The sequence below is a fragment of the Nipponia nippon genome, unplaced genomic scaffold (genome assembly GCF_047370975.1).
Source record: "Nipponia nippon isolate SJK-2023a ecotype South Korea unplaced genomic scaffold, ASM4737097v1 scaffold_11, whole genome shotgun sequence".
Taxonomy (NCBI): domain Eukaryota; kingdom Metazoa; phylum Chordata; class Aves; order Pelecaniformes; family Threskiornithidae; genus Nipponia; species Nipponia nippon.
In genome coordinates, this window is record NW_028262302.1 from 20,555,271 (window position 1) to 20,563,663 (window position 8,393).

An 8,393-nucleotide genomic window follows, 5' to 3' on the forward strand; every position below is an offset into this window, starting at 1 on the left:
CTCCCCCCTTCTGCCCTCAAACCCAAAGCTGACAGACGTGCTGCTAGCATGCACCAGCTCTTTCTGGCGCTTCGAAGCGACTCGGATTGCACAGCCACGTTTTTGGCAGAGGCAGGCATCTTCCTCTTCTCTTTACTGGCCCACAGGGTGGGGAGAAGGGCTATTTTTTGCCACCCCATCAGGACACGCCACCGCAGAGGCTCTGCAGGTACGGCTGCTGCGAGGTGCGGTGGTGTGAAGCCGCCTGGCTGCTCCTGACCCAAGCACCCCACCGAGAGGAGAGCGGTGCGCTGCCATGGAAACAGCACAGCATCATTCAAGCCGCTGAAGACCTCAGCCTTAAGTTATTTTGGTGGGGGCTGAGTGGGTAGATACTAAATACCGTAGTCCTTTATAGTTCTTAAGAGGGCGATTTGCATGAATGGTTCCAGCGGAGCTGTGGAGAAGCTCTCCCCCGGGGCCCAGATAGCTGCAGGAGATGTCAGAGACCAGGACCAAGTGAATTCAGAGCTACTGCTCCCAGAGGTGCCGGCTGAGCAGCCAAAGCTGCCTAAGTAGGGGAAGGTGCTTTTTCCATCTTTTTCTGGTAGTGCCGATACTGATTCAGCATGAAGCCCACGTGCGTGACTAGTTCTAGTCAGCTAGGAGAAACTGTTGCTTTAGCAACCTCCCTTTCTGTTGGGCACCGTGCAGGAATGGGAAGTCTGCAGTGGGATTTTCCTCTCTCCTGTTGCTTTGGGGGGGCTGTAGTCCCCGCTCCTTCCTTGAGTCAAAAGTACGCTAGCAGTAGTTACCCCTAACACAGGTGTCTGGGACTCAGCGTGGCTGGTCCCTGGGCACGTGGAATGAAAGTTTGTGATGCCAAAATATTCTGAGCCAGAAGTGATTTTATTCCACTTGAGGGGTGAGGAAGATGATGAGATTGTAGGCTCTGTGGTACTTTTTACATTGTCCACTATGCCCTTAGAAATTGTCCATAAAGCACTATTTCAGAATAATGAAGAAAAAAAAAATCAAGAGCCACCTATTGCTAGGAATCAGCTGGATATGAGAACCAAACCTGCTGGGAAGAAGTAGTGGAAAAAGCAGTAGCAAGGTAGACAATGATTTCTGGGAGAAGGCACCTCCGTTCCTGGCCTTTTGCAGTGAAGAGGCAATTCCCTAGAAGGTTCCAGCTGCTCCTCTTAAAAGCCATGGATCAGAAATGCTCATTAGTGAGGATGTCGGTTCGATCGGGCTGTTGTAACAAGGCGTGTGGGCTGGGATCTGCAATTGATGGACTGGAAAGGAGGGAGGGAGAGGAAAAGAGGTTTTTTAAAGCATCTGCAGTCAGGTCAACCTGTTGGGTTACACGTACGTCGTGTCACGCTGTTGTTACAGGAGTCGCAGTATGGTCTAAATTATCTTAGCAAAATATACAATATACTTCTACATAATACAGAAAGGAATCACCCATTTCAATACATTACTAGGCAAGAGCATGGGACAAGAAAGAGATTTGATTACCTGTGTGAGAAATGAAGTTTAATTGAGACACCAGTTGCAGTTTCTGCATGTTCTTTTGCTGTGTTTTTGTGTCCTCTGTCAGATAAGGTGGAAACATTTAAGAAAATGGATAACGCTCGAGTGGAATATAGACCCCACGAGCACACAGAGCCTCGCAGATAGGAAAGAGCCAGTTTTTACCACCCAGTGCTCCCAGGAGGATCCTTCATTGTCAACATTTCCTCATCGATCTTAGCAGCTCTTTAAAGAGAGAGAAAATTGCCCTTTTTCAGTGGAGAGAGCAGATATTCACATGGTTACGGCTGACGACCAGCCTGTGGACACATGTCAGAGCAAGGATGGCAGCACTGGACTCCTTAAGGTTTCTTATATAGACTATAAATGGGACTGTACCCCCCCATCAATAGGTTGCTAGCATTACATTCAGCCCCTCTGCATTGCTAGCATTATAGCAACACCAAGAGGCCCAGGTGGGCTAAACACTGCACACAGAGCCTGTCCCGAAGAGCTCACCAGCTGAGCAAGCCACGGGCAAAACAGCCGTGGCGTGACCGGCGCACGACCGTGCAGTGCGTCAGCTAGCCCAGGGCTTTCTCCCGACCTCAGGAACAGTGCTGGGTCTTGTGCATCATCCTTCAGAGCATCTTCAGCCTCCAAGGGGATACGCAGGGCTCGGTGTTTCCTTCAGACTGAGCAAGCGCCTTTGCACCTGCCAGCTCCTTCTGTACCACTTCTGATGGAGGTGTATTAGAAGAGTCAAGGTGCAACATGCCTCCCTAGGAGAAGAAAATGCGATTCTTCCACATGATAAATCTCCGTGTGAGACATGATTTCTGGTTCGTAAGGCAACCGTTCCTCATTTCTCATGCAGTTTGATTTTGAACCTGCAAATATTTACCCAGGGAGGAGGAAGGGATTTGTAAAATGGTTGCAGAAGGAGATGGAAGTACCTGCCGCTGCTGGGAGAGCGTGGTGGTGGTACCTCCACGTTAGGTAGCTGCTGGCTGCCTGAAGAAAGAGCAGATTTCTCAAAGAAGGTAAAGGGGTTTCATGTCCCAGCTTCTAGTGACTTTCCTTACCCATTTATTTCAGTGGGATTTCAGCACAACTGCCTTGATGACCTGGGCCCTGGTTGCACAGGCTTCTCTGGGAATCATACAGCACCACGCTCATTTTAAAGGCTGATGCATACGGGCATTGTGTGAGTCAGTGCCAGGGTGGAAAACAGGACCTGACGTCCTAGATCTTCCCTCTGCTGGAAGGGTTACAGCTCCTTCCTAAATAACAGTGCTCTCCGAACGCTAAGCAAGAGTCTCCTCCAAAGCAAAGCTGTTCCTGCTCTCACATGGGAGCCTCTCGTTGCCCCCAGTACCTGGATGCAAATGCAGTTAGATAATGTTCACCACGTCATGACTCACTACCAAATCAGAGCATGCAGCCATATCAATGCTTAATGATTTTCTGAAACTTTAATTCATTTTACTCTGCAGCCATTTTCATTAATTAGCTGGATTAATTTTATACAGCTTAAAAATGTAAGTCGATCTCTTTGAAGCAGAAGAGTGGCATTTTTAAATCTATATTCTATCCCAAGCCTATAAATACATCTGCTCATAGAAATCAGCTGGTTATGGTTGATCTTATAGCGGAGACGATGACTCAAAGAGGTGCTTCATTGTTTTTATCAGAGCTGAAAAAAAACACCAAATTGCCTGTGAATTACAAGGATCAGTGACTATAGATAGATCCTGTACTTTTCCCCTGCCAGATGAAAAATGGCACTGGTTCTCGATAGTCCGGATCCAATGCAGTCACTCTAGCAGCAAACAGTCCCATTTTGTTGCACTTTTATAGAATACCAGCCAGCATCTGATTTCCTCGAGTAAAAACCAACAAAGCAGAAATACCACAGAGGTGGCTAATTGCTCAAAACGCCACACAGTCAGCGGTTGCCTTTCGCCCTGCCCCACTGCATTATAGAGCACCTAAGAGTAGTTGAATTCAATTATATGCCCCAAAGTAATACTAAAAGACCATGAGCAAGGCTGCAGAGCCACCCATGCAAAAAGCTGGGGAATCTAATAGAATTAAGGCACTTTCTGAAGCCATTATTTGTAGGATAAATAAGGCTAAGTTGAAGGATAAGGAATGGAGGGTAGAGATCCTAGTTGAGTCTTGCAGGAGTGTGGAGGTCATGAGTGGCATCCCAGCAGCCGTGCTGGTACTTGTGCAGCTCAGCGTCGTTATAAATGACCTGGAAAAAGGGCTGAACACTTAGCCGAGGAAGTCTGCTGAGGGCACAAAGTTATTTATGGCAGTGAGGATGGGGACAGGTTGTAAAGAACTATAGCAAGACTTTACAGGCGAGTCCTTCTTATGAATGACTGACTGGGCAATAAAGTGCAGGTGAAACGTGGTGGAGATAAATGCAAAGGGCTTCCAGGGTGAGGGGAAGGGGGGCAGCCCTCTCGGGAAGCGTGAGCCGATGGGTGTCAGGTACCGGGTGCTGGGGCTGCAGCATGGAGAGCGACACCGCCGAGAGGAGCACCGTCATCCTCTCAGGGGGAAGGACAAGCTTGTTCCTTTTCGGAGGAGCTGTTTTAAACCTTCTAGCAGAACGTGACTAAATGGAGCTAATCTAGGAGCTCGTGCCCATTTACTCCAAGGTCCCTCTGTACCTTCCTGGCAGTTATGGTCTAACGCTCTGTGACACTTCCCGAAATGTGTAAGAGCTGCTTGCTGCAAGTCAAAGTCAAGTTCCAGTTGTGTTTTCAACCACAATAATAAGATTTATATTGCAAAACTCTGGTGGTTCTTAACAGCAGATTTGCCCACTTGTGAGATGGGAGGTTTTCATTATGACTTTGTTTCCTAAACATTTGAAAGCCTTTGAAAAGCAGAGGGCTTGCTCAGCTGTGTCCATAAACATTCAAATGATGCTTGACTTGTTTTCTACCCTGTATTTATCCTCTGAGCATGTGTGTTGCTCTTTAGCAAGTGCGGCAGTCCTGTGAGACCAACGACGGAAGAAGCCTCCTACCTGCAGTGCAGCCTGGGGAGCTAAACCTCCTGGCTCCCATGCCTGAATTTGTGATGAACCCAAGAGCCAGACTTTTAAATTCCTTGTTTAAACTCCTTTCCACCCAAAAATGAGGACAGCAACTGCCAGAGCACCAGGAAGGGCTCTGCTGAGTAGCACCTTCGGCTGCACTAACCGATGGAGAGCTGGGCAACCCTCCTGTCCTGCGCCAGCACCTCTCAGCCCGTTTGCCTGCAGCAGGGTTTGGGCTGCAAGCGGGTGGCTGCAGCGGGGAGCAGCCCTGTTCCCCTGCCAGGCAGCTCGAGCGACCTTGGGAGGTGGCACGGTTCAACAGGAGCGGTTTGTTTTACAGGCCTTGGGATTTTACCAGGAGTTTTAAGCGACAGCTCTCTGCCTCGGGAGCAGGCGACACAGCAAATGCTGGTGACGGTGCTCTCCCCTGCAAGGCACCACAGAGCTGCAGGGAGTATCTTTGTCACTGCTCCTGATCACGGCTGCCCATGGCATTTCAACTTTTTTCTGACTACTAATAAGCCCAACTCTTCCACTTCGTTTTGGAAAAAATGCAATAAACACACACTACAATTTGCATGAAATTTTTCAACAGCCCAGGCTAAAATCAGTCTTTATGTGCTTGGAATTTATTTAAAATAATTGCTATTTATGCTTCTTTTTTTTTGGCTTTTTACCAATCTAATCAGCATAATTTGACTGTGCTGGAACAAATCTACAAGACTCCAGAACTGCTCTTGAAGATCGTACAGATTAAACATGAACTAATTAGTAGATTTCTGGATCTCTAAGTCCACAGCTTCAGAAAAAGCTGACTATGCCCATCAGTCTTCCCACAAGAAGAGAGAGACAAAACCCAGACACACCAGAAAAATGGCTACAGATGGAGATATGTGTGAGAAGTCTTTGCAAAGGAAAAAAAACACAAAACAAAACAAAGACATTGGGATATTAAGCAACAGCAATTAATTTATTTTTTTCTTCTAAACATTTTAAGAATAAAGACTTTTTTCTGACTTTAGTTTGCTCTTTTGTGGAAATTAAGCATGGTTCTGTAAGAACTAGTGGCCATAAACCACCGCGGGGTAAAAAGGAAAACGTAGCAGAAGCTACAAAGACAAATATTGAATTCACCCACGAGTTAGTCCTAGCACATCCAAAAGCCATGACGTCAGTAAAAAGGAAAAACTCTGACTATCGCCCTGGGAATGAAAGCAAAAAATCGCTTTGCCAATATGTGAAGGCTTCTTCATTCTGAAAGTCTCCTAAAAGTTTCCTCGGGAGACAGCAATAACTCGATCAGAAATGTTCCAGCAGATGATGAAGAACAATAACAGCTGCTGCGAAGCTCATGGCAAACAATGGAAAGTCCCCCGTTATTTGCTCAGTCTTGAATGGGGTCCAAAATTCACAGAATTTCGGAGAAGAGGTAAAAGCAGCTGTCTGCCTGCGATAGCGGCATTCACGCAAGGAGGGAACTGGAATGGCCCCGTAATTCAAGCCCTGTCCAACAACTGCCACTGACAGTCATGCTCCTAAAAAATGCGCTGGGGAAGTGGGTTCAGCGCTGGTCCCGGAGAAGGATGCTGCCTTCCCAGGCTCGCCGTCTGATGGGATAACGTGGACAAACTTGGAAAGGTCTCTCTGGAATTAGACCTGTTGTGCAGAAGGTGACATTGTTCGATCCCAGGTGCATTGAAGAGGTGGTTTTGCGTTCCTGTTTGGTTAGTCACATGCAGTCAGGGTGCCCTCCTGATCCCACCGGTACTGGTTTTATGGGAGGTCTCTCGGTTGGATTCGCTGGCGCTGAGCTTACCAAGCTGCCAGTCGGGGCTGATTGGGCCGGACAGGCTCTGCTCTTTGATCTGCTCTGATTAATCTCCCAGACCGTTTCACCTTCAGCGGTTACTCAGGAGACTGTACAGGGGACTGCTCTAACGAGTTCCCCTTATTGTCGCCACCTAAGGCCTTCCCTGCCATGCAAGAGCAGGAGGCTGCCATGTCTCTGCCCAGAGCCCCCGTTCTCATACCCAGTGCAATTAGAGTTAATGAGGAAATTTAAGCCAACGGCATCAGAAATGCATTTGACTCATTATCTTTAAAATACAGATGAAAGAGGCTAGACGGCTTCAAAAACATCTGAAGAATGTCCCAGTGCTGGAGCCCGAGTTTCGTGGTGTGGTGCTGGCGCTGCCCCGGCTGCCGGGGATTTACTCCGCGTTACCGCAGCCGGAGCCGGCCGCCGGCACCCGGGGAGCACCGGGCTGAGCTCCGCAGCCGGCACAAGCTGTGGGTGCTGGCGCAGCCTTGCAAGGAATTTCAGTTCAGTTTAACTCCCGATGGGGAACTGCGCTGCCACAGGGGTGAGCAGCGTAAGCAGCGGGGTTTGCCAGCGGAAGGACAAATTCCTCTTTCACCTCTTCAGGACCTGGAGCAAAGCTGCGCAGTGAAGCTTCGTGCTTTGCCCCCGGTTCAGAGCAGAGCGGCTTTGTGCTGCGGTACAGCAGGCGGGGGAAGTAAGCAGGAATGAACTGAATCCTAATAACATCCACTTCGCTTTCATAGCTCTTCCCCCACCACCAGCCCCAAAAAAAGAAGGATTAGGAAAGCCCCAGAGCCTTTTTCCCCACGATGCAGCTTAAAGTCGGTTTCAATAAAAGACCATACTTCTCTGTGAACGGAGCTTTAACAGCAGATTTATTTCTTTAACAGGAAAATCAAGCTGAAGGTAAAATAAAAAATAACCCTATTCCTGAGCCTTTCATTAAGTACATGTTTATTTTGTAATTTCTCACAAAACTACATAGTCTTTTATTTGAAGGGAGCTTGTGTTGCACTGCCCTTTTGGCCAGGTACAATAAATAAAAATAATCCTAATAAACCTTGTGCAAACATGCACATCATAAGCACGCTCCCTTCCCAAATTCCTGTACCTGCCCCATGGAACTGAAATCAGGCTTTTTCCATGACATGGTTAAAGCCTGTGCACAGGCTGAGCAGAGGTTTTGGATCCTTGTCCTTGTAGTTAAAATCCCTCTGGAATTTGTGTCAATTTATCGAAAGAGCGACTTGGAAATACAGCACAGGGCTTAAAACCCCCTCCCCTGTGCTATTTTTGAGTGCAAGCTCTGAAGCGTTTATTCAAATCGCACCCACAACGTTTCATTTTGGTCTCTTTTTAAGGTGCCAGTTTAAATCTCTCTCTCTCTCTAAGGCAGCTCTCGGGCAGCGCGGGAGCATTGGGGCTGATGCCCGCGAGCAGGAATGGTGCAAGGTGCTCTCGTGGCAGCAGCGGCACCGCGGGGACGACTTTCCCATCTCACGGCTTTGCACACGTTGGTAGGCACGGGGTAGGTCAGTTTATGCCCCGAAAAGCATGTTGGCACTTTGGCATCTGTGAATGCAATGCAGTCAGCAGCCTTTGCTTTATCTCCTTAATCACCTTTATAGCTTTACCTGCCTGCGTCATGTGCTGCAAACTCAGACATTAGTTACGGATGTGGGGGTTTTTTGCATTAAAGGTTTTATTTCGGAGAAACGAAGCAGTTGTGCCTTCACCACAAATAATGGCACTCTGTCATCAATATGAACTTGCAGAGCAAAGGCTGGGCAGCAACAGAAAATTCCCCCCCCGAGGTATGTGTCCCCCAGAGGCAATGGTGCCGTGAGGCACGAGAGCGGGAGGAGCACGCCCGCTGTGCCCGTATGTCCCTGCCGCCTCCCGGGACACTGCAGGGGACGGATGTTATCCCGCTGGAGGAACCGTGTTCTCCTCATCTGTCTTGGCAGGAGCAAGCAAGGAGGGAGGAGGCAAATTCAGAAACCCAAGCCCCAG